The sequence below is a fragment of the Carcharodon carcharias genome, chromosome 5 (assembly GCF_017639515.1).
Source record: "Carcharodon carcharias isolate sCarCar2 chromosome 5, sCarCar2.pri, whole genome shotgun sequence".
NCBI lineage: Eukaryota > Metazoa > Chordata > Chondrichthyes > Lamniformes > Lamnidae > Carcharodon > Carcharodon carcharias.
This window is the reverse complement of record NC_054471.1, coordinates 134,547,440-134,572,250: the sequence shown is the minus strand read 5'-3', so window position 1 is coordinate 134,572,250 and position 24,811 is coordinate 134,547,440.

Here is a 24,811-nt window from a genome sequence, read left to right as displayed (position 1 = left end):
CTGATCAAACCTCCTACGTTCAAGTCTAAATCATTTATATATACCACAAACAGCAAGGGACCCAACACTGATCCCTGTGGAACCCCACTGGACACAGACATCCAGTCACCCTTCGACCATCACGCTCTGCTTTCTGCCACTCAGCCAATTCTGAATCCAATTTGCCAAATTGCTTTGGATCCCATGGGCTCTTACCTTTGTTATCAATCTCCCATGTAGGACCTTGCTGAAGTCCAAGTAGACTACAACAAATGCATTGCAAATGGGCAGTACATTAAATGCATTTTTCATTCATGGGGTTTGCTGGCTAGGCCAGCATTTATTTCCCATCCCTAATTGCCCTTGACAAGGTGGTGGTGTGCTGCCTTCTTGAACAGCTGCAGTCCATTTGGTGTAGGCAAACCCAGAGTGCAGTTAGCATTTTGACCCGGCGACAGTGAAAGAACGGCAATATATTTCCAAGTCAGATTGTGAGTAGCTTGGAGGTGAACTTCCAGGTGGTGGTGTTCCCATGTGTCTGCTGCTCTTGTCATTCTAGATTTTGGCTGTCATTTGTTTGGAAGGTTCTGTCTGAGGTGCTATCTAAATTTTGCTGATATATCCTAGATTTAACTTGCAATGGCAAATTTAATGAGCAATTATTGTGCATATGCAACCTATTCATGAAACTCATTGATAAGTTGAGGGCAAGATGTAGGTTGAGGGCAAGATGGAATAAGTACGATAGCAAGAAATGATCTTGGATTAGAAGATGTAGAACCTATTTGGGCGGAGGTAAGAAAAATCAAGGGGAAGAAGACACTGGTGGGAGTAGTCTATAGGCCCCCTACCAGTAGTTACATAGTAGTAGGACAGATAATAAAGCAGGAGATAATGAGTGTATGTAAAAAGGGCAATAAATTAATCATGGGTGATTTTAACCTTCATGTAGATTGGGAAAATCAAATTGGCAGAGGTAGAATGAGCAAGAATTCATAGAGTGTATTCGGGACAGTTTCCGAGAACAGTGTGTTGTGGATCCAACCAGGGATCAGGCTATTTTGGATCTGGTAATGTGTAAGGAGGTAGGTTTAATAAATGATCTCAGAGTAAAAGACCCCCTAGGAAACAGTGACCATAGCATGGCAGAATTTAACATTCAGTTTGAAAGTGAGAACCTTGGGTGAGTGAGAAAACAACTGTGCTAAACTTAAAAAAGGGTAATTACAAAGGAATGAGGGCAAAGTTGGCTGGAGTGGACTGGGAAATGAGTTTTGGGGTAGTATATTAGCATGGATAGAGGATTGGCTAACTAATAGGAGACAGAGATTTGGGATAAGGGGGCATTTTCAGGATGGCAACAAGTGAAGTGCCACAGGGATCAGTGCTGGGGCCACAGTTATTTACAATATTTATGAATGACTCGAGGGAAGTGACTATTATTGCAAAGTTTGCGGATGGCATAAAAACAGTTGGGAAGGCAAGTGATGAGGATGACACAAAGAGTCTACAGAGGGATATAGGCAGGTTAAATGAATGGTCAAAAACTTGGCGTATAATGTAGGAAAATGTAAGGTTATGCATTTTGGCAGAAAGAATAGAGGAGCAGAATATTATTTAAATGGAGAAAGACTGCAAAAAGCTGCTGCGCAGAGGGATTTGGGGGTCCTTGTGCACAAATCACAAAAAGCTAGCATACAAATTCAGCAGGTAATAGGGGAGGCAAATGGAATGTTGGCCTTTATTTCAAAGGGAATGGAGTATAAAAATAGGGAAATCTTGCCACAGCCAAACAAGGCACTAGTTAGATCACATCTAGAATACTGTGAACAATTTTGGTCCCCTTATCTAAGGAAAGATATACTGGCATTGGAGGCAGTCCAGAGAAAGTTCACTAGGTTGATCCCAGGTAGGGAGGGATTTTCTTATGAGGAGGGGTTGAGTAGGTTGGGCCTGTACTCATTGGAGTTTAGAAGACTGAGAGGCGACCTTACTGAAAGATATAGGCCAGAATTTTCTCATCAGCGAGCAGAGGCGGGCCCTGCATGCCAATGAGTGGTGACATCGGGTGAGTGGCCCAACGCTGTCGTGATATTTAGATGGGTGGGCGTGTGATGTTCTCCGATGAGTGCCCGCCATTAATTAATCATCTGCTTAGGGCCCTTGAGGCAGCAATTATCTGGTATTTTTCAGGGCCCATGCGATCTTCAGGACATCGCATGGGCACAACAGGCAGGCGGGTTGGCCACATTTATATAAACCTCATTGACGGGCAGGATAAGAGGGGTGAGTGGGATTGCGAGTGTTATTTGTCAGGCATTTAATGCTTAAAGTTATTGATGCTTGCCTCTCTGAGCAAGAATACTTCAAAACTCTTCACAGCTGCCTGGACAGGGGTAAAAGACTTCAGGTCAGGACTCTACAGTAAACATCATTTCTGGGGCCTTGCAGGTTTCAGGAAGCCTTCCCTTAGCCTTGGAATGGGAACTGAACTCTCCACTGGAGCACCTCCTCTGAGAAGAAATGGAGGGATAGTAGGGGGAGGAGGTCAGGAGTCCACATTTAGCCCCAGGGGAGCCACCTTTGGGAGGGCAGGCGCAGGCACAAGGAGCGCAGAGCCAACAAGAAGCCCAAGGCAGAAGGGGCCTTGTGTGATCACAGGATGCTGACTCTACAAGTCTGTGCATTGTACCCTGGCAGCTCCCACGACGCTTACATCCTCAGACACTCCCAGGTGCCGAGGCTCTTCAGTGCTCCAGCCCCGCTGGATGGATGGCTGCTGGGTGACAAGGGCTATCCCCTTGAAAGGTGGCTCATGACACCTCTCCACTATCCAAGAACAGAAGCTGAGCAACGCTACAATAGGAGCCACGCCTCCACAAGGGCTGTGGTGGAGAGAGCCATCTTCTCAAGATGCGCTTCCAATGCCTGGACCGTTCAGGGGGCGCAGTCCAAAACCCCCCAGATCGTGTGTCGCTGATAGTGGTTGCATGCTGTGCTCTCCACAGTTGGAAAGGGGGGATGTAGTGGATGAAGAAGATGTAGACGCAGTGGCTGCGGCTGGGCACAATGAGTCCAGTAGTGAATCCAAGGATGAGCATGCACAGGGAAATGCTGAGGGGGTAGACCCTGACTCGGGCATAATCCAGGGAGGCAGGGACACCTGGGAGGCTTTAATCGGATGAACCTTCAGCTAACACACCACATACTGACCTCCAACACAAGCCAGGGCTGCAGGCTCCATACTCGATACCTGAGTGCAAAATCTGCCTGGGAAGGAACATTAACTATGTGCCTTGTCAATAAAGCTTAATGTCAAGCAACTCACTCATAACATCATGGCTTCCCATCCACCTGCAGAAGTAAGGAATCACCCTGAGCCATGCTCACATATCAAAATTTAATGATTTAACAAAATGAAGTTCAGAGAAAAATAATTCCAAGGGTGTTAATCATCACATGGTCATGAACTAATAGTGGAGCAACATAAAACTATCATTGAGAAACCCGTGGTGTGCCTCAAGTGCCTTAAGTTTATGCCTTTGGGTACTACATCTAAGTGTTCCTCCCTTGCTGGCACTGGCATCTGAGACAGGCTGCTCACTCTGCTGTCCTGCTGGCCTGGATGACCTTGGCAGCCATCTTCTAGCCCGTGGTGCCTTTGATGGCCCCGCATGGGAGGGAGTGGTCAGTTCCACAGCTGGCATCTCGCCAGGCATCGCAGCCTCATGGGATCCCATGGCCAATGGCAGAGGGGCGGAGGAGCTGCTGCCCTCATCTGGAGCGCCCTGAGAGGAGCCCACAGTAATGACAGGAAGCTGCTGCACCAACTTGAGGTTGCTTCGGACCTTCCTGCTCACCGTAGATGGATGGGCACCGAGCTGGGATAGTTGGTGCCCAAACCATCTCGCCCACTGGCACTGACCAGCTGAGGTCAATGCCACTGTGAGGACTTGCAGGTCCGAGCGCATCCCGAGGAAGGCCTGATTTTTCTCCTGAAGGAGCATCTCCACGAGAGTCCCCATCCTCTCCATGGAGGAAGCATGGTGCTCGGCCATGAGGCTCATTGCATCGGCAATGCTCCGCGTAGACTCCTTTAGCACAGAGACTATGCCACTCAAAGCCTCATGTATCTCTGCCAGATCCTCCCACATACCCTGCTGCACTTCCAGTGTCCGTTGCCTCACGGCTGACTCCATCAGCCACCAACTGAGCTTGTGCCTGGTCCCCTGCAGTCCTCCGACTGCCAGCGTCATGGGCACTCTCTTTTTCCACCCGCACCTCAAGCAAATGTGAAGTGCACTCACCACTGTGCCCCGGGACACTAGCTGATGATCTAATTCCCACCGAGCTGCTAGTATCTGCACTGGTGCCTGCCTGGCAGAGATGGTGTGATGCTGGCGAGTCCAATTGTTCAGGTTGTGGGGTGGCCCCTCTGCCTCGTCCTCCTGGCCCTGCTCCAGTAATGCTGAAAGGAAGAACAAGGACATTTGATTAGAGAAAATGGAGACAATGTCAATGTGCATCCCTGTCCGCTGGATCATTATGCACTCATCCTTCCATAATCAATGGTCAACCCATGTTGTTAACTTCAATCACTGGAACATTCAGCAGTGCCATGGCTGCTGGGACACACATGGTAACCTCAGTGCTCAGCAAACATACCTCCCCCTGGCACCCCAGCCTCACTGCCACCAGTGGACCTGGGTGCATGGCGCCCTTCCAGATCCATCGCCTCCTGCTCGAATCTAATGGCCAACTGGGCCTGGCCTCTGCCAGTCCGCTCGATGGCATTGTGCGCAGTCTTCTCCTGAAAAGGGGAGAAGAGCATTGATTAGTCCACCATGTACCTGGATTCCCATCACATCCCAGCCACCTCAACCAGAGTGGGATATTGCAGGGGGCTCCAGTGCTTCGTCACCCCACAGCTGCCGCACACTCACACAAAGAAGCCAGGGCTGAACCCCCCCCCACCTTGCCCATATGCTGCATCCATCATATTTGGCACCACACGGTCTAACCTTGCAAAGCGAAGAGACACAAGCACGTGGAACCCCAAGGGCAGCAGATGGATTGGTGCCTCACCACCTGGAAGCTCCCCTCCCAGCATGTCAGCAGCCTGACTTTGACATGTTTTGCAGCTCCAGCACTGTGTCCAGGTGCAGATCCTTGAGTTTGGCCCCAAAACTCTACTCCGGGTGTCAGAGAGACACATGCTGTGGGTGCAGAACCCATCTCAGCACTACCCTCTCAAGGTGAACTAGGCATGGGCAATATCTGCTGGCCCAGCCAGCGAGGGAAACGTGCCATGAAGGATTTAATGCTGTAGCTGCACTCAGAGTTGGAGGGGGAGGTGGGGCACTTGCGGGGGGAAAGCCTACCTGCTGTATTAAGTGACCTCTGCCAACATGGTACTCACCCTTCCCGAGAACAGGAGGTCATTGCAGCAATCGACCCAGATGCACCATGTCACGTCATGGGAGCTGACTATGTTTGCCACCTCCTCCCAGGCACATTTGGTCAGATGGGAGGGCCTCCGCCTCCTGTCCCTTGGAATGAGGACCTCCCGCCAGGAGGGCAGCTAGGCACTCATCGGAAAACCGAGGGGCACACTGTCCCGCTGCCCAAACCCCCGGCCTGGCCTAGTCCACTGCCCAACCCCGCGGCCTGGCCTGTTCCGCTGCCCTATCCTCCGGCCTGGCCTGCTCTCCAGCAGCCCTCTGGTGAGCCCTTCCACTGGCCATTGTGAGCAGCCTTTCCAAAGCTGCCAGCACTTCATTTAAACAGGCTGCCGGGTCGCCGTTGGACTCAGCGGTCATTGCACTCCCGCCATTGCCCGTCCACTCCTGCTATCCTCCGAAATTGCACATTACACTGGGCAGGCCTTAATTGTCTCGCCCGTGTAAAATTGCGGCGCGGACCCAATTGCAGGTGGCAATCGGCTCCACGCCCACTCCCAACTGGTCCTCCCGACATGGGGAAAATTCTCCACATAAGATTCTTAGGGAGCTTGACAGGGTGGATGCTGAGAGGTTGTTTCCCATGTGGGAGAGTCTAGGACCAGGGGGCATAATCTCAGATTAAGGGGTCGCCCATTTATGACAGATGAGGAAGCATTTCTTCTCTCAGAGGGTAGTGAATGTGTGGAATTCTTTACCGCAGTTGGCTGTAAAGGCTGGGTCGTTAAGTATATTCAAGGTGGAGATAGACAGATTTTTAATAAGTAAAGGAATCAAGGGTTATGGAGAAAAGGCAGGAAAGTGGAATTTAGGATTATCAGATCAGCCATGATCTCATTGAATGGTGGAACAGACTCAATGGCTCGAATGGCCTACTTCTGTTCTTACATCTTATGGTCTTATAAAGCTAACAGCGAAGCGGCACAAATCATCAGACAACTTGTGACTTTGCAATTCACAGGGTGTCTCTTCCTCACTACAACTTGAAAGTTGATTTGTGCATTAATGTTATTTCTTTTCAGAAAATTACAGCCCAATAGTTAAGACATTAGTACAGTAACAAAAATATTGAGGCGAACCTCCGCCGATATGCATCTCTATTTTATATTTTTAAATTTGAAATTTTCTGAAGTTGGAGCTAGTTTTGATGCTTGCAAATAAATTGAAAAAAAGAAAAGTGGGGCCAATTTATGCTTTCAGGTGACCTTGACCGTCATTATTGTTTGTGACCTTCCAGCATCAATATGTGTAAATACATGAAGCAGTTAATAACTACTAGCAATACACTAACATATTGCTACCTCAACATTTAACACCATGGTGCTAAATGGCAGTGAACCAGTGCAGTGAGTCGTTCTCTTCGTGAGTGGACATTGACTCTTAACAATAAGAATATGTAAATACCAATAGAGTAATAGGTATTACTCACTAATATCTAGAAAAAGAAATAATCTAATGAAAAATGCAACATAGCATCATTTCAATGAGTGCTGTGACTGCAGCATTCTGCTTGTCAAACCGAGTCATCTGCAAGAACTGATTCCGGAAGGGCTAAATAGTTTCCAGGTTGCCTTGGTAACATACTTCTATTAAATGAATGGCTACTACTTAAATGAATCCTGTTCAGCAATGGGACTGACCCCTTAAGGAGACAAATTTGAAAAGAGATAAAGGAAAGGGAGTATGTAGGTGTCCAGAAATGTGCACTGTTTTGTAAGAGATAAAACAGAAATGCCAAGCTTCGAGAATTCTAGCTATTTGGGATCATGGCTGTCATTGGATTTCACTGACATCAGAATATTTCAATTATTCAGGAACTAAATGGACGCAAACACTTCACATTAAATTGTTTAAAATAAAAATGGAAAATAAGCCATAATTGGAAATTCAGCGTGAATAGCGCTCTTCTCTCTGGCTGGACGCACTGTTGAACTTCAGGCTGAACTCGTGACCCCCGCTTTATCAGGACACAATGGGCTTTGATATTAGATGGTGGGAAACAGAGTCAGAGACTCATTTCACATTCAGCTACAATTCATCAGCTTGGCGAGATTGTCCAGTGGTTTTAATGGCTGCCGCAATTGATGTTTAAATCAATTTGTGATGGTGACAGCATGGCAGGCCTCTGGACTGTTACAATTGTGGATTACAAATAGGATATGGATCCGTTGTTCTGCTGTGCATGTTTGCAATGCCGTGCAGTTTGGGCCAATAATGGGAAGAATTATTTCACAAAAGGGGCACTGGAGAATGGACACATTCATCACAACTGAGTGCATGGTGTTATTTCTTCATTGTGAATTGCTGAAGGGAAGAATTGTTACACTGTTCTATACAGTATGGATTTGCGAAACGCTAAACTCTGCTCTATGCTCAAATGCAAATGTTCAAGAAAGAATTTCAGTGGTTTTATAGGTTAGCAATTTTACCCCCAGTGCTGAGTGGGTGGTCTATACAACGAGTACTGAGCTACAACACAGTAAATTGGATAGGGATAGGTACAGAGAAGGAAAAATATGTAGCCATAGTGCAGTCCGCAGGATGAATCAATTGTTTGTTCTGTAGGGAACATTCCTTACACATAATCATTTAAGGATATCATTGTTAAATGACAAGTAATTTTCCAGGGGCATGAAAATTCTATAAATGAAGATTTTTACATAAAATAAATCTTTCCAGAGACTTATAAATGATGCATTTTGTGTTCCAGGGAACGGTAACTGAGTGGGTCGTTAAATTTCCATGGCAACAATATTGGGCTGCAGCAGCCATGAATGTGAACATACTGACTGTGCGAAAAAGCAATCCCTGGAGGCCTAAGAACAAAATAGATTCAAGATGGCAGGATGTGAATACAATGAGAGAGCAAACCTCGAATTACAATCCTCCTGTTGTACACTGACTGCCTGAAACCGAACTGCAGTATCTTGAAGGATTGCTCAGATGTTAACTTTCAAGTTATGAAAAGAAAAGTCAACTGAATTCTTTAAACGGCAATATGTTCAATTTTAGAAATGATGTTTGTCAGGGGAACCAGGCAGACCCTTGCAGGTAGAGTATGGAAACCCTGTGAGATTTCTTCATTGCAATTAACATGTTTAGATTCCATACATGATTCTTCCTCTTGTGTTAGTTAAATGTACTGACTGCTTTGCAACTGATAGGTAATGGGGGCAGTGGAGGGGGCGGGTGTGGTGTGTGCATATTCACACATTCCCCTTCATTGTCAAGATATGCATTTTTAGATATACTCTCACTTTAACTTTAGGGTAACACCCAGTAAAGAAAGGAAAAGAGACAGTACTAATAGTTTGACATTTTTAGTCAGCAGTACGTCACTTTACTAATATTCCAGTTATATTAAATTAGACACCAGTGAGAAACCTTTGACACTATATCATGCCAAAAGTGCAGGATATAAATTTATCATAAATTGTTAGCTTAACATCAATAATAAGGTGGCTCTAAGATTAAAGATTCCAAATCTATATCTATTTAAGGATAAATTTAAATGCATTAAAAATAATGCAGGTTGAAGGTTGGGCAAACTGATGTCTGGCTTAATTTCCATTGCAATAAGTTCTGTGCTTGAAGAGTAATCTCCAGCCTTAAGTGACACATTTTAAATGTTCCAGAAATGAAGGTGAACGTGGACTCCCACATAACTCAAAATAATTTCAAGAGCAGTCAATCCACTGGGTTTTTTTTTAAACTTGTCTTTGTATCGGACTGGAGTTATACCGCACATACTGCAAAGCCCCAGTTGAGATGGTGTGATCTTTGTTTCATTTATCAATTGGAATTCAAAAGCCGAATTTTATGAGGGGAGTTGGCACCCCCACATCAGAGGAAAAAGCAGCTCTGAAGCCTCCGTAGATCCACATGGAGAGTTGGTCACTGCTAAGGCACACGGGGGACAATGACAGTTAGGCAGTGCCAGTGGGAAAACCCCTCTGAGGAAACTGTTGAGGTCCTGGGGACATCCTTCCCTGTCCACAGGTCTCTCCTTGGGCATTAGAGCCTACCCCCTCCCCCATCGTTGGCACCATAAAATGGCCACTAATTGGGACCTCCTTGGAGTGGGCAGTCTTGTGTCGATAAAATGCCTTGATGGCAGGACCACATCGGGGAGCTGATCCTATACAGATCCCGGCGATTTTACTGGCACCTCACTTCCATGCCCACCGCTCAATGGCCAAAAAATACCCACCCAAATCTTTGAACTGATTCCCAGGAACACTGAATCCATTTTTGATCAACATAAAGGAGGTAATATATGAATATGGTAAATTATAAAAAGTACCAGGGCAGCTATTAGTACCACCATTATATTTCTATTATACACAAAGCTGACAATCCCCTTAGTTCTTAGATAATATTAATAATGTTGCCAATAGTCAGAGGCCACAGAACAGTGCTCACAAAAAGCACTTCAGTGCAGAAACAACTTGGGCAGGTTTTTCCGGTCAGCGAGCAGGGGCGGGGCCCACTCGCTGATGCATAAAATGACGTGGGGATACGTTGGGCGTGCATCCTGACGTTACCCTGCGTCATTTAGATTTTCAGTTTGTCAACAGCTTATTAAGGCCATTAAAAAACGAATTAACCTGATTGATGGACCTACCCGTCCAACCTTAAGGTTGGGGGGGATGCCGGGAACCCAAGCGAGCCTCGGAAAAAACATGAAATCTCATCCACAGGCGGGATGAGGTTTCACGAGGGTATTTAAATTTTTATTCAATGTTTAACTAAAAGTGATGGACATTTCCCAACTCATGCAACAATGTCACATGAGGGGACATGTCAGGGAAATTTTTTTAATCACCTTTATTGAAAGTTTTAATTTGGAGCTGATCTCCCTGAGGCAGCATTTTGCCTCAGGGAGATCTGTGTGCTCTTTCACTCGCGTGTGCGAAAGAGCAGACCACCGGCTGAGGGAATTCCCCCCACCCTCACAGGAAGTGCATAGCGCTTCCTGGTGGACGTCACACTGGGCGGGCCTTAATTGGCCCGCCCATGTAAAATGGCGGCGCACCCCGATCGGGGGTGTCGATCGGAAGCCCGGCTGCCCATGCCTGCTCCCAACAAGGGGAAAATGTTGCCCAAGGAGTTGTGCCTTTCCCAGTTACCCAGAGATATGCACTGCAATTACAAATGCTCTCAATGCTGCATTGCCTGGTGAAATTTAAATGGGGCATAAAACATCTTATAACATTTCAAACTGTCTGATATAATTCCTTCAGACGTCTTTCAATTGCTATGTTTAATGACATGCATTTTTTTTATCTACAAAATATCAATGCACATTGTCAACACAACAGCGACTTGGATTTATATCACACCTTTCATGTGGCAAAATGTCCCAAGGCACATCATAGGAGCATTATGAAGCAAAATTTGACAAGGCAATATTAGGACAAACGAGATACATTTGAAGGGGCACATTAAAGGGGAACAGAGAGGCAGAGAGACTTACAGAGGGAACTGGACCTTGGTAGCTGAGGTACAGGCAGCAATTTAAAATGGGGATGTGCAAGAGACCAGAAATGGAAGAGTGCATAGGTTACGAAGGGTTGTAGGTCTGGAGATTACAGAGATAGGGAAGGGAGAAGCCATGGACGGATTTGTAAACAGGGATGAACTTTTTTGAAATTGGGATGTTGCTAGGTCAGTCACCAGTATAGGTCAGTGAGCAGAGAGGTAATAGGCAAATGGAACTTGGTGCGAGATAGAAAATGGGCAGCAGAGTTTTGCATGAGCTTAACTCTGATAATACAGCTTGAAAATTGTACCAGCTGCACCAGTTTTATGCAAGTGACACGAGACCCTGTGCAATAGTAGACTGACCTCACAGTTAAAGCAGAGTCTGTCTATTTCAACAGGCCAATGGATTTCCGGGCTCTCAGCCAAGCCTCATTGAGTATTCTTGGCTGGGAATCCAGAAATCCATTAGAGTACAGACACACTTAAGCCCCAGAGGAACCATTGCTTCATTGAAAGCTCTGGCTCCCTGATCTGTCAATTTCACAATGTTTATTTACACAAGATAAAGAGGATTCAATTGCTTGCAGTTTTAGCCATTGATACTTTAAAGGGTCTAGATGATTGACACTTTTATTGGCCTGAAGTTAAAAGGAATATTTTTCAAAGAGAGTGGAAAATTATCAATGAATAACTTTTATTTAAGTTTTTCTTACATATTTTACTGTCATTATAAGATTAGTTGGTTCTTTACAGTAGGTGATTGGGTATGGAAGTACCGTTGTTTGGCATGGGGTGCATGAGGGGCCATTGAGAGCGGCATACCTTGGCATTGGGACAATAGGGGTGGGTGGGGGCTTAAGGTGGCATGGATGGAGCATAGGGACTATATGGGGGGGGGTAAAGTGGTGTGAGGGGTCAGGGTGAGAGGGCCTTACTTTTTTCATTATAACTGGGATGGAGTCCCACAGCACTGAGATGGGCCATTTTAACAGCCTGCCTTGTCACCCAGCAGTCCCTGTGGCTGGTTGCCAACTCTTTCCCGGGTCAGCTGGCCCAACTTGCCCCCTGCAAGCCTGCAGCACCACACTAACACCCCCAACCACAATGAAAATCCTGTCTTTTGCAGCCATTCCTACCAAGGTGGCTGGGCCGAGCCGGGAATTTTCCCAACTTCTGCTACCTGCCTCAGGAATGAAAATCCAGCCCCACGTCTTTCCCCTTATTCGGTTAATATTTCAAATAAGATCATAGGGAAAGTCAAGACCAGGAAAATACCATTTTAGTTGATTGTAGCTGTTTTCTTGAATACTAATTCTTTTATTATAAATGTTATGATTCAGGTAGTTTTCCAATATTTGTGAACTCCCTGAGAAACATCATCAGTATAGTCCTGAGCAATGCTTCCCCTAAGCTGCAGGGCTGTGCAGGTAAGCAATAACCCAAAAGTTCCTGTGCAGGCCATGCATAAGTTGGGCCCTTTAAGTTACTATGGGCAGAATTTTGTCCTTGGATGGCGTGCAGGCCCCACCGGCTCAGTGGCAGGCGGACAGCCGACCCCCGCCACCAAAACAGGGCCCGCTACCATTTTGGGTGGGCGGGCCAATTAAGGCCCACCCAGCGGCCTACCCGACAGGAAGCACTATGCGCTTCCTGTGCAGGAGGTGGGGGGGAGGGGGAGGGATTCCCCAACTGTCAAAGTGTGCTGTTTCGCACATGTGCACAAAAGAGCGCACTGCTCCCTGAGGCAAAGTCCTGTCTCAGGGAGATTCGTGAAAGATAAGTAAACTCTAAAAATGGAAAAATATTAAAATTATTAACATGCCCCCTCATGTGACAATGTCACATGACATGGGACATGTTAATAATAAACACTTAAAATTTATTACATTTTTAAAAATCGGACATGAAACTTCATCCCGCCAGTGGATGAAGTTTCATGAATAATCTGGAGCCCGCTGGGGCTCCTGGCCTGCCCGCCAGCCTTAAGCTTGGATGGGCAGGTATTTAATTATCTTAACCAGCCTGTCAATGGCCTCAATTGGCCAATGACAGGTTGGCGGGCGGACAGCGGAATTTTGCTGTCCGTCCGCCTTCCTAAAAATTTAAAGGGACCGGGATGACGTCGGGGATTCCTCCCGGCATCATCCCGTGTCATTTTCCCCTCAGTGAGCTGGCCCTGTCCCCAAATTGCTGAGGGGAAAATCCTGGCCTATCGTGGCCATGCAAAAGAATTTAAAGGGTGATGCACTTAAAACAATCATTTGTGCACTGCAGCAAAAAAATAGGGTTGGTCAGCCTTGATCTAGCTGGCCAGGATCTAATCAGTACTGCTAATACTTGCTATTGACATAGATCTCTGCCAGAAGCTAAGGATCAAAATGTGGAGCTTTGGGATGATTGAGTGGGTGAAGAAGTATTAATTTCATGTATTGCAGCTGCTGGGTAGCAAATGGGGGCCTTTTTTTAAAAGGTTATGCGCAGAATCTTTAGGCCCGTGGGCGGGGGATAGGGCACACTTGCCGTGTGTAAAATGTTGTGAGATGAAGTCAGGTGGAACTCCTGATGTCACCCCGCATCATCTCCATTTTCAGGTCGGCCGGGACGCCGACCTGTCAACGGCCAATTGAAGCCATTTAAAAAGTCATTAACCTAATTAATGGACCTCCCCGACCAACCTTAGAGTTGGAGTCAGGCCAGGAGCCCTGGCAGGCTTCAAAAAAAGCATGAAACCTCATCCACTGGTGGGATGAGGTTTCATGAGGGTTTTTAAAAACTTAGTAAATGTTTAAGTTAAAGTGATGGACATGTCCCAACTCATGTGAGGGGACACATCAGGGAAGGTTTTTCAACATTTACCTTCCAAGTTTTAATTCTGAGCCGATCTCCCTGAGGCAGCACTTAGCCTCGGGGAGATCGCTGCACTCTTTCACGTGCATGCGTGAAACAGCGCATTCCCGGCTGATGGAATCCCCACTGCCCGCACAGGAAGTTTTTGGCAGACTTCACGCTGGGCAGGCCTTAATTGGGCCACGTAAAATGGTGGCGCGCGCCCAATTGGGAGCACTGATCGGAGGCGCACCTGCCTGCGCCCGCTCCTGCATTCCCCTCTGACAGGGGGAAAATTCTTCCCTATGTTGCAGATATCAGAATGGAGGAGAGGGGAAGGGGAAGAGGTAAGAAGAGTTGGGAATGTGAAAGGGAAGGTCCAGATTGGAGCATACAGGAGCAGAGAAGAAGAAGGGACAGAAAAAAAGTTATCAAGAGAGGAGCAAGAAAGAGAGAGGAGAGATAATAAAAAAGGAGAAGCTGCTCGACTGTACCAGTGAAATTTTTCTGTTTATCACATTTGTCACTCCTCTGATTGCAGATCAAGAATATTAATTGAGGGAAGAAAAGAACCTGGCACAACTACCAGGATGTGGCCATTAGAGAATTCTGCTGCTATATCTCAGTGCATGTAGGATCAAGGTGAGATTCTACAATCTTTCTGGCCATTCATCTTGAGGAGATTTAAGCTGCAACAGTGAACCACTGTTCCACTCCAGGGGCCCCAGCCACTGCAAAGTTTGGGTCTGAGCCTTTGGCCTCTCACATGCGGCACCAATTCTTTGCTGCTTCCCTTTTTTCGAGGGGATGGTTCAGTCCAAGAGTCTTATTTGGACGCTGGGTGTTCCCCATTTCTGCCAGCTAAATGCTATGCATCATGTTATCGGCTGCCCACAGATCTCAGGCCAGGCTCAAGGCCTGCTTTGTATTCCCTCTTCACAACTATGCCCTCTATGACATAGGTAACCATATTGGGACAGGTGGCTGTTCTGCTCCAAGCAGAGGAAAATAAATTAGCAGCACAGGGCAGGATCTCCATGTGCAATTTGCAACCTAATTTGTGTGCTTCCCCCTGCACTGTCACAGGTGGCAAAAGTGCATTGGAAGACCCACAAAATTCAGGGCTTTAATGTCTAGTTCTGTTCAATTTTGTGACTACATATATCAATACCGTTCACACTTCCCGAAGTAATTTGAAGTATTTTTCAGAAAGGAAAATTTCATCTGCATCAAGCTGGAATGGATGTAAACCCAGAGAAGTGTGACAGGCAATATACTTAATCATTGTACCACCTATATTTTATCAACCAGTTTTGCTAATGATTAGCTTTTAAATGACAAAAGGAAAAATGACACTGTTCACATTCCAATTCCTTTTTGTCATTATAGCTTGACATTTAATGAATTGCAGAAGTACTGTACTCAGTCTTCCTTCTGCATCTAATTATTCTGCACTTTGAAAGAACTTGCCTGGTGTTTTTTCAGCATGCTCATATTTGATCTGATAGACTAGTTTTGCTATCTTTTCATTAAATGTTGCCCTTTTCCCATGTATAAGCACAACACACACTTTCCTAATAGTTTTGAAGCTTTAGCACCGTTGTAACTGAGACATATGCATGCTGTTAACGTCTGTAATGGCATTCAACCTTAAAGACACCTACAGTACATTTTTGGTTTAACAAGAAATTTGATTGCATTCATAATGCTTGTTTTGCTTAGAAAATCATACTTTCCCATAAAATTCACATAAAACTCAAATTATCCTGGACTGCCATAATTGTTTCATGGTGAGCAATCCTAAATGATTAGGCTGATAACCTTCTTTTTCATAAAAACTGACTTTTGCAAATCTGACAGCTAATATTTCAGCTGCAAGTACTTAGAAGAAATAAAGGAACTAATGTTTATATAGCATCTTTCACAATTTCTGGATGCCCCGAAGTGCTTCACAGCCAAATACATTCATTTTGGATTTCAGACACTGCTGTAATGCAGGAAACATGCCAACCAATTTGTTCACAGCAAGTTCCAACTAATAACAATGAGATAACTAACCAGATGATCTGTTTTAATGTTGTCATTAAGGGATAAATATTAGACAGGACACCAGAATAACTCCCCAATTCCTCTTCAAATGGTGCCATGGGACCTTGTATTCTCACATGAGGGGACAGCCATGGCTTCTTTAATGTCTTATCCAATAGTGCAAAACTCCCTCAGCACCGTAGTGGAGTAACAGCCTAGATTATGTGCTCAAGTCTCTGATGTAGAAGCTTAAACCAGCAAGCTTCTGACCCAGAGATAAGAAAGCTACCATTGAGCTATGGCTGATACCAAAAGCTAATGGCTTCAATTTATCACTTTTGTATTAGTTTCATGACTCCTGAGTGTTTTACAAATGATTCAATTTCTGATCTCAGTATCATATTTAGACAGAGAAATTATTCAAGGTTTAGTTACAGATGGCAATTTCTTAATTTCTGCATTATATCCTCTTTTACTCGGCACTTTTAAAGATAAATTATATTGTTTTAGGATTATTACATTTCTGTCATACAAGTGGTCACTGGGAACAGATTGGTTTGCTGTTAAAAAACATTATTTATTCCACATGAGGATGTCATAAAGTTGAGTATCGAGTAGTGCAGTGTTTTAGACACTGCCCTTTCACATCTGGGATCTGATTTAAAATTCAACCCAGACTAATGAGATGAACGTATCCTTTGTCTGTTCATGTAAGAATTCTATTTGTAAAAGTTTGGAATGGACTGAATCCAGTTCCAAATGGGAATGGGCCCATTGCACAAAATTATCCTAAAATGGACACAAATTGCCAGTCTCACTCAGATATGTCAAAGGTTGGCTGGTACAAGCCGTCACACTGGTAAGTTGAAGGGAGAGGGGGAGACGAGGAGAGCTGTGAGTTCTAAAGTTTGAAATATATTGTTGATGTACTTGGGTGCTTTATTCTGCATTTAACTATGCTTGTGCTAAATCTTTCACCTATACTGGGAGTGCTTGACACTGACAGTAATTGGGCAATTTTATGGCTTTTTGTTCCCAGAAAAGAGCTTCAGCTACTGGAGACACAAATTTGGGTTCATAGGCACACAATTTTTCCAACGATTAATCAGGATGAAATTATTTAAATATGCGAAGAAGGACACTGTACCTGTTCTAAGATTGTCCTGCGAAATTTATGAAAAACTAGATGGAACAGGCATTTTGCAAGCTAAGAATGTTTCTTTCAATTCTACAGTAGCCAAACCCATAGTACTTAATGGGACTGCTGGAGGCCACAGAAGAAATGGTAGGGAATTTGATTTTTAGAATCATTTCCTTCTGTTTCAAGCCACCTTTCTATATACATGTGGTCAGATAGGTTTTTTAAAGTGCCAGCCTTCTTAGTTGCACTGGTGTATTAAGAGCATATCATTAGTATTTGTCTTCTTTCTGATCTTGAATTTAAAGTGCATTGCTCCTTCTCCACAGTCAGGCCTCATTTTTGATCACAATGAAGAAACACGCAACTGACAGCAATGATCTTGGAGAAACTGGGTAAAGTGCTGTGGTGTAAGATTCCTTTGATTTATACAGACTCTGCTCCAATTGATACTGATGGTATGTTCAACAATGTTCCTAATCATTGCTTGAGCTTCTTTGAGAGTGGTGTTAGTGTGGCTTTAGGTCAGGTGAGAAGTAATAATTTAAAAAATCTTGAACCTGACTCTACACAGATTTAATGGAGGTGGGTCAGGGTGGACAATCAATTCACTCTCTAGAGGTCGATCATTCAGTAACAGTTTTTGAAGAGTCTGTGTGCCTCCATTTTAACAAGCTTTTAATTTGTAACCAATTTGACCAAATTTTCTAGGCGTCAGTAAGCTTGATACTTAAAAGGAGGTGAGAAGGCCAGAATCCATTAGGCGAGTATTTTTACAGCACTGCTTGTTGTCCAAGAGGAGCAGAATTGCTTTCTCTGTCGATCTATCAACCTCACCTGCTCTAAACTCCACAATTGACAACTCTCCATCATCTGTCTCCATCTCCGTGCTCTAACCCCTTCACCCACAATATCTCACACTCAAGCAGCACCTACAGCTCCAACCAACATCTTTCCCGCTAGCCCCCATTCTTGGCCATTGTCTCGTACTTCCATCCACCATCTGCCCTTCCACAACCCTCTCCCAGCCCCCATCTTTTCTTCCCCGATCTCTCGCTAACTCCATGCTTCCTCATCAGCTCCACCCTTGGAGACTCGCCTACCCTACAAGCAGTTACTCCATTAATCAGCCTGGCTGTTGGGCAGGAAACTTGCAGAAAATGTTTAAAAGGCATACTGCTGTAAATATCTGCAACATGCAGGCAAACCATGCTTCCAGGTTTCCCATTAATGGTACAGCTACAACACTGGTATCTACTAACAATGTGGAAAATTGCCCAGGCACGTCCTGTCCACAAAAACTAGCACTACTCCAATCTGGCCAATTACCACCCCATCAGTCTACTCTCAATCATCAGCAAAATGGTGGAAGGTGTAGTTGACAGTGCTATCAATTGGCACTTATTCAGCAATAGCCTGCTTATCAATGCTTAGTTTGGGCTCTGCCAAGGTAACTCAGCTCCAGGCATTAACAAAAGCCTTGGTTCAAACATGGACAAAAGAGATGAGCTCAAAAGGTGAGATGAGAGTGACTGCCCTTGACACCAAGGCAACATTTGACTGAATGTGACATCAAGGAGCCCAAGCAAGATTGAAGCCAATAAGAATCAGGAGGAAAAATCTTCACTGGTTGGAGTCATGCATAGCACAAAGAAAAATGGTTGATGTTGTTGGACACACTGCAGAAGTTCCTCAGAATATTGGCCTAGATCCAACCACCTTCAGCTTCATCACTGGCCCTCCCTATTAAGGTCAGAAGTAGGGATGTTCACCATTCATGACTCCTCAGATACTGAAGTAGTCCCTGTACGCATACAGCATTCAGACTTGGGCTGATAAGTGGCAAGTGACATTTGTGCCACACAAGTGCCCAGCAATGAGCATCTCCAACAAAAAATAACCTAACTGTCTCCTCTTGACATTCAATGGTATTGCCATCGCTAAATTTCCCACCATCCATTACCATTGACCAGAAACTTAGCTGGGCTAGCCATATATTTATATATATATATATACTGTGGCTCCAAGCGTAGATCAGAGGCTGGGAATACTGCAAGGAATAACTCACCCCCTGACTCCCCAAAGCCTTTCTACCATCTACAAGGCACAAGTCAGGAGTGTGATGGAATACTCCCCATTTGCCTGGATGAGTGCAGCTCCAACAACACTCAAGAAGTTTGACATAATCCAGGACAAAGTGGCCCACTTGATCTCCACAACCTTAAATATTCACTGTCTTCACCACCGTCACACAGTGGCAGCAGTGTATACCTTCAAAAAGATGCATTGCAGCAACTTGCCAAGCACCCTTCAACAGCATCTATTACATGCGACCTCTAACACCAAGAAGGACAAAGGCAGCAGATGCATGGGAAAACCACCACCTGCAAGTTTCCCTCCAAGGCATACACTACCCTGACTTGGAACTGCATTGCCATCCATTCACTTTCACTAAGTCAAAATCCTGGAGCTCCCTCCCTAACAGCACTGTGAATGTACCTAGACCACATGGACTGCAGCTGTTCAAGAAGGCAGCTCATCACCATCTTCTCAAGGGCAATTAGCCATGGGTAATGGATACTGGCCTAGCCAGAAATGCTTACATCCTATGAAAGGATAAATAAAAACTCCTTCCCTTGCCCTGTTCCAATTGTGAAGCCCTACAAATATCAGGGTCATTGTTTGTGCAATGTCTCTGTCCATAGCTACATCAAGAGTGTCATTTGTCAGGGCTGAAGAGGATATAAATAGCCATCTTTTCAGTCTTTCTTTGCTTCCAATAAGCCTGGGACATTTGTAGGTGCTACCTGACAAGCATTGAACTGCATGGCGATTCGAATAACATTCACTACCAGTTGCACATTGATTTCTGGTAATGCTGGCCATTGCTTTGGTATTTTTAACTATTCAAGTAATTTTGAAATGAGCAATCTGGTGAAGCTGAGGACCTCTATCATAAATATAACAACCTTGGAAGCCAGTAAGAGCAAGCAAAACTCAGACAGTTGGAATCTATATTATTATGTTGCCATGACTGGCAGTGGGAAAGGAGACAAAAGTGTTGACCCACCCGGATAAAGCATTAGTTGGCTGTTTGATACATCTTTGGACCGGACATCCCCTGAAACTGTTAATGCTCTCTCTGCTAGGCAAAAACATAGATATTGAGAGTAGTGATTCCCTGTTGGCCACTGGCACCAGACATCCCTATATTTAATAGTATTCTCAACTCTTCCTGAAGCGGATGACACAGCTCCATAACTGTTTTTCTGCTAGTGCTGAGCTACTGCAGAGTCGTCACTTGTTGCCAAGTGCCTGTAACAATGGCCAGAATTTTCCGACCCCATTGGCATCATAGCGGGTGGGGGGACAGCAATATGTCAAGAGGCCAAAAATTCGTTTCATGTCAGCGTGAAAGCACAGCAGGCTCATCCGATGGTGTCCGCCACGGCAGAACGCAAATCCCGCTAATGGGATAGAAAGCAAGGGCCAACAGGAATCATCCCACATCTGTTATGCTGACAGGAAAACAGGCCGGCCCAGAACATGTTTGGACAAGTGTGACATGAAGAAGTCAGGACTTACCATTACGGCCTTGCTCAGATCGCAGACATCCGAAAAGAAGATGATGCTAGAGCCTTACAGCTACCAGACCCTGGAAGAATATGTGCATCATATGCTGGGTGGATTCTCATGGACATGGCTCTGCCGCAAAGCAGCTCATGGAAGGTGAGAGGTCTCCATTGATGTCTCGGGTCTGCTTCGAAACATCACGGTCTTGGCCAGGGGCTGCTAAGGATGATCAATGGGGGGCAGCAGGATGGAGATGAAAGTCCAGCTGTGAGTGGGAGAGAAAGGTGTACCTGGGGGGGGGGGGGGGGGGGGGGGGGGGGGGGGGGGGGGGGGGGGGGGGGTTGGTGGGGGGGGGGGGGGTGGGGGGTGGCAAGAGAAGGTGATCTAGGTTATACTGGGAGGGGAAGGTATACCGGAGGGGGTGAGGTTGCAGTTGGGAGGGTGAGAAGAAGGTGTTTGGGTTGGGGGAGGGGCGTGGGGGAGATGAGGTTGTGAGGGGAACAGAGGTGTCGGCGGTTGAGGTTGGAAGGGTAGGGATGAGGGTGTTGGGGAGGGTGAGGTTGGGAGGATGGAGGAGGGGTATGGGGGGTGGTGCAACAGGGGAGAATGTGACAAGGGGGGTGGTAGGTGTAAGGGAAGACATTCGGGGGGGAAAGGAGTATGTAAGGGGGAAGGAGTCCGGGGAGAAGGCGGTAACAATGGAGGAGAAAGTAAGGGTGGAGCAGGGAGTAAGAGTGGAGGAGGGAGTATTGGGGAGGATGTCTAGGTGAATGTGTACGGGAGGGGTTTGTGGATTCAATGACTGCCTCCTGGGGAGTGAACTGAGGATGATCAGGGCAGGAGGGAATGGTGAGTGTGAGAGGGAGCAGAAGGAGCCAGAAGATTGGAAGGGTGAGGGTGTGACGATAGCAGTAGAAGGGATTGCAGGGGTAGTTGGTGGGGACTCAGAGGCAGACACAGTTACTGGGGGTGGAAAGGTGAGGTCAGGGAGGTCAATGTGGATGGGGGTGAGATTCTCAGGAAGCTCGTGAACGTGCATGTTCACCTGGACATCCTGGAAAGAAAAGGGTTCAGGGTTCTAGGTGATGGTGGGGAGGTGGAAGGTGATGCCAGGGGGATTAACAATGATGGAGGAAAGGACATGAGTGACTGAGGGAGAGGAAAGGATGGGGCAGCTCCTTCAACAGCACCTTCCAAACCCATGACCACTGCCATCTAGAAGTACAAGGGCAGCAGATAGATGGGAACACCACCACCTAGAAGATCCCCTCCAAACCACTCACCATCCTGACTTGGAAATGTGTCACTGGGTCAAAATCCTGGAACTCCCTTCCTAACAGCACTGTGGGTACACCTACAACACATGGACTGCAGCAGTTCAAGAAGGCAGCTCACAACCACCTTCTCAAGGGCAACTTGGGATGGGCAATAAATGCTGACCCAGCTTCCAAAACCCACATCCCATTAATGCACTTAAAAAACGCTTATGAGAAACTTTACTACGACCATGTTTTTCAAATAGAAAGTGAGCGAAGCCTCATGTTGGACGGGCACTGGTGCTGCATGGGTATGTGATCAGTGGGTGGGTGGAAATGCAGGTCATCTCAGATGGACAACTGAAAGAAAGCCCCAACAGGCAGCACTGAAAATGTTCAGGACATTGAAATGAGTGTGATGGATGAAGACTCTGCGTGCATGGGAGAGTGCTTGCATGAGGCTCCAAAAGGCCTTGCCCCACACACACACTTCTCCTTCCAGAACCACTCGTGGTACAGCTGTATGCATCTGAACTGTCAGTGGTGGAGGGTGGGGAAGCAGAGGAAAGACTCGCGATGCCTGTAAATGAAGCTGAAAGACAACATTATACATTATTCAGCGACAGTGAATATATATTCAGATTATAAAGTGACAAAATGTGTTCACCCATGCAACCACTTGTGATCAGTAATTCTTAACTTTTCTAAGCCTACCTCTTCTCCTGGGTGCTGCCCTGACATCTGCAGCCAGCGTGGACACAACCTGTGCAATGGTTGGCCCTGTTGCCTCTGATCACTTTGGCATTTGTCCTCTGGAGATCCAAGGCCTAAGGGCCCTGGCTTGCTTTGACTTTCCTCCTGTGCGTCAGCTCCCCCCTCTTCGGTGACAGAGGATGAGGTTGAGGGCGTCACAGGCAAAGGGGACTCAGAGGGAGAGGACAGCCTCTGAGATTCCTGTGTGGATGACCTGAGGTGTCCAGCTGCTCCTCCCTGCCCGAGGGCCCCAGTCAGACTCCTTGAGGAAAAGGAGCACCTGGAGAGACGTCGAGGTGCCCCATTTCCCCTTCGTGTTGCCACTGCAGGAACTCATCCATGGCTACCACGATGGAGTGCAGCTTTGCGCGTACCTCTGAGTTCTGCAGGAGCAGGGTCTGCATGGTTTTCACCATCCTTCCCAAGGAGACCTCCATAAACACACATGTAGACACCACTTCAACATTGAGCAGGCAGACACACTCCTCCGACTCGCGTGCAACTCTGTTGAGGGCTTCCAACAGCTCTGTGTGATGTTCCTCAACCTTCTGCTGACTCTCCAGGATGAGTTCGAAGGCCAAATCCAGAGGCTCGTGATCCGAATCGGACCTCACAGATGGCTCTTCCCCAGCAGTCCTCCGAGTGCCAGGGGGCTCGGCTAAACCTGCGTTCTCCTGCTGCTGACACTTGTCCATGCCGTGACCACCAGATTGTGAACCCGAGCCTGCTCTAGATCTAGGTCCCATCAAGATGTGTGTCTCTGCACTGGCAAACGGTGTGGCGAGTCTTCCAGGCTGCTTATTTCCAGCTCTTCAATGGATGAGGAGTTTTCTTCGCTGGAGTTGAGGACATGGATGGAGCTGAGGGATGAGCTGGCTGAGGGTGTTGGTCGCTTGGCAGAGCTCCCTGTGAACAAAAGTAGATATAATTAGGGCATCAGAGTCAAAAGCAGGAGAGAGAGCACTCACAGTTTGGTTGAGAGAGGGATGATGTGGTGCAGGATCCTTACGTGGGTATTCACTGCAAACCTCACCATTGCCGCAGGCACAGCTCACGTCCTCACCAGTTAGGGTGATGGCACGCCCCTCAAAATAAGTGAGGGGCCTAATGTGGGCTACTCCACCCTTTGTCTGGGACCTCGCCTTGCTGATGCAGGTGAGCCAGCTTCTCCTTCATGAAAACAGTTAGAGAAAGTGTGAGTGGGATACATGGCACTGTGTGGAATGTTTGTGTGGCAAGCAGAGCCATGGACAGGATGATGATGTGAGCTCTAGAGGATATGAGTCTGATGAAAATGTGAGGGTGTGTGTGAGTGTTAGTGGTGTTGTCCCTTGAGATGTGAGATCCCTGTTGATGTGTGATGGATTTGTGAGCGTGTGAGTTGAGAGTGGTTGACTTACCCTGGCAGAACGGATGACAGCATTCATCCTCTTCATATACTGGGTGGCTGATCTACTCTGTGCTCCGTGGTGCTGACAGCCACTACCAATGCCTCCCAGGCCAGATTGGTGACCCTGCTGGACTTCCTGTGGCCAGAACAGGGTTAGAGAACATCATGGCAGCCTTCCACTGCATCCAGCAGGCGCCCCAGAGAAGTGTCACTAAATTTTAGGGCTGCCATCTTCTTTGCTTTTGCGGCCATCTGTTGCCTGGAGCAGTCCTGGTCTGAAGACATGAAGTAGGCTGCGCTCTGGTGCACTTTAAATATGGCACCCAGAGTGAGAAAGCGCTGAGGTCACGACATGGTGGGCAAATTCGAGTCCTCCCACCAGTGATCCGGTGTGTTTCCTGTGAATGCATTATTAATGAGGCAAGGCACGCCAGGAATGGGACGATGCAGCATGAAGAGCCGCCATTGCAGCCAGCGGGTAAATGACCCTTCTCTCACTTGCTACTACGCTTTGTGCAAATCTGGGACGATTTCAGTCTATTGTTTTGGCATGTGTCACACAACAACAATTATGAGATTCAGGATTATCAGAAATGCACCAAGGAAATACCATGGTTTGGTTACTTGGAAGAACTGGAAGTTTCCTCTTGCCTAAAAATGTTGCTATATTATTCAAGAGAGGTTAGTTGTTATAACATTGGTTCCATCTGACATCTCTTACAACCATTCTCTGCTCCTGCTCATCCTACACTCTGTGTCAAGGGACAAGCAAATGCTGAGAGTCATTTCCACTGCAGTGAACTTTATGTCTGCACAAACTGTGAAATTGAAAAAGTTCCCTTTTGAATTCAGACATGCTGGAATTTGTCTCAGCTATATGCCGAGCTCAGCTTCATGTCGGCAGAATTTTCTTGGCTACACTATC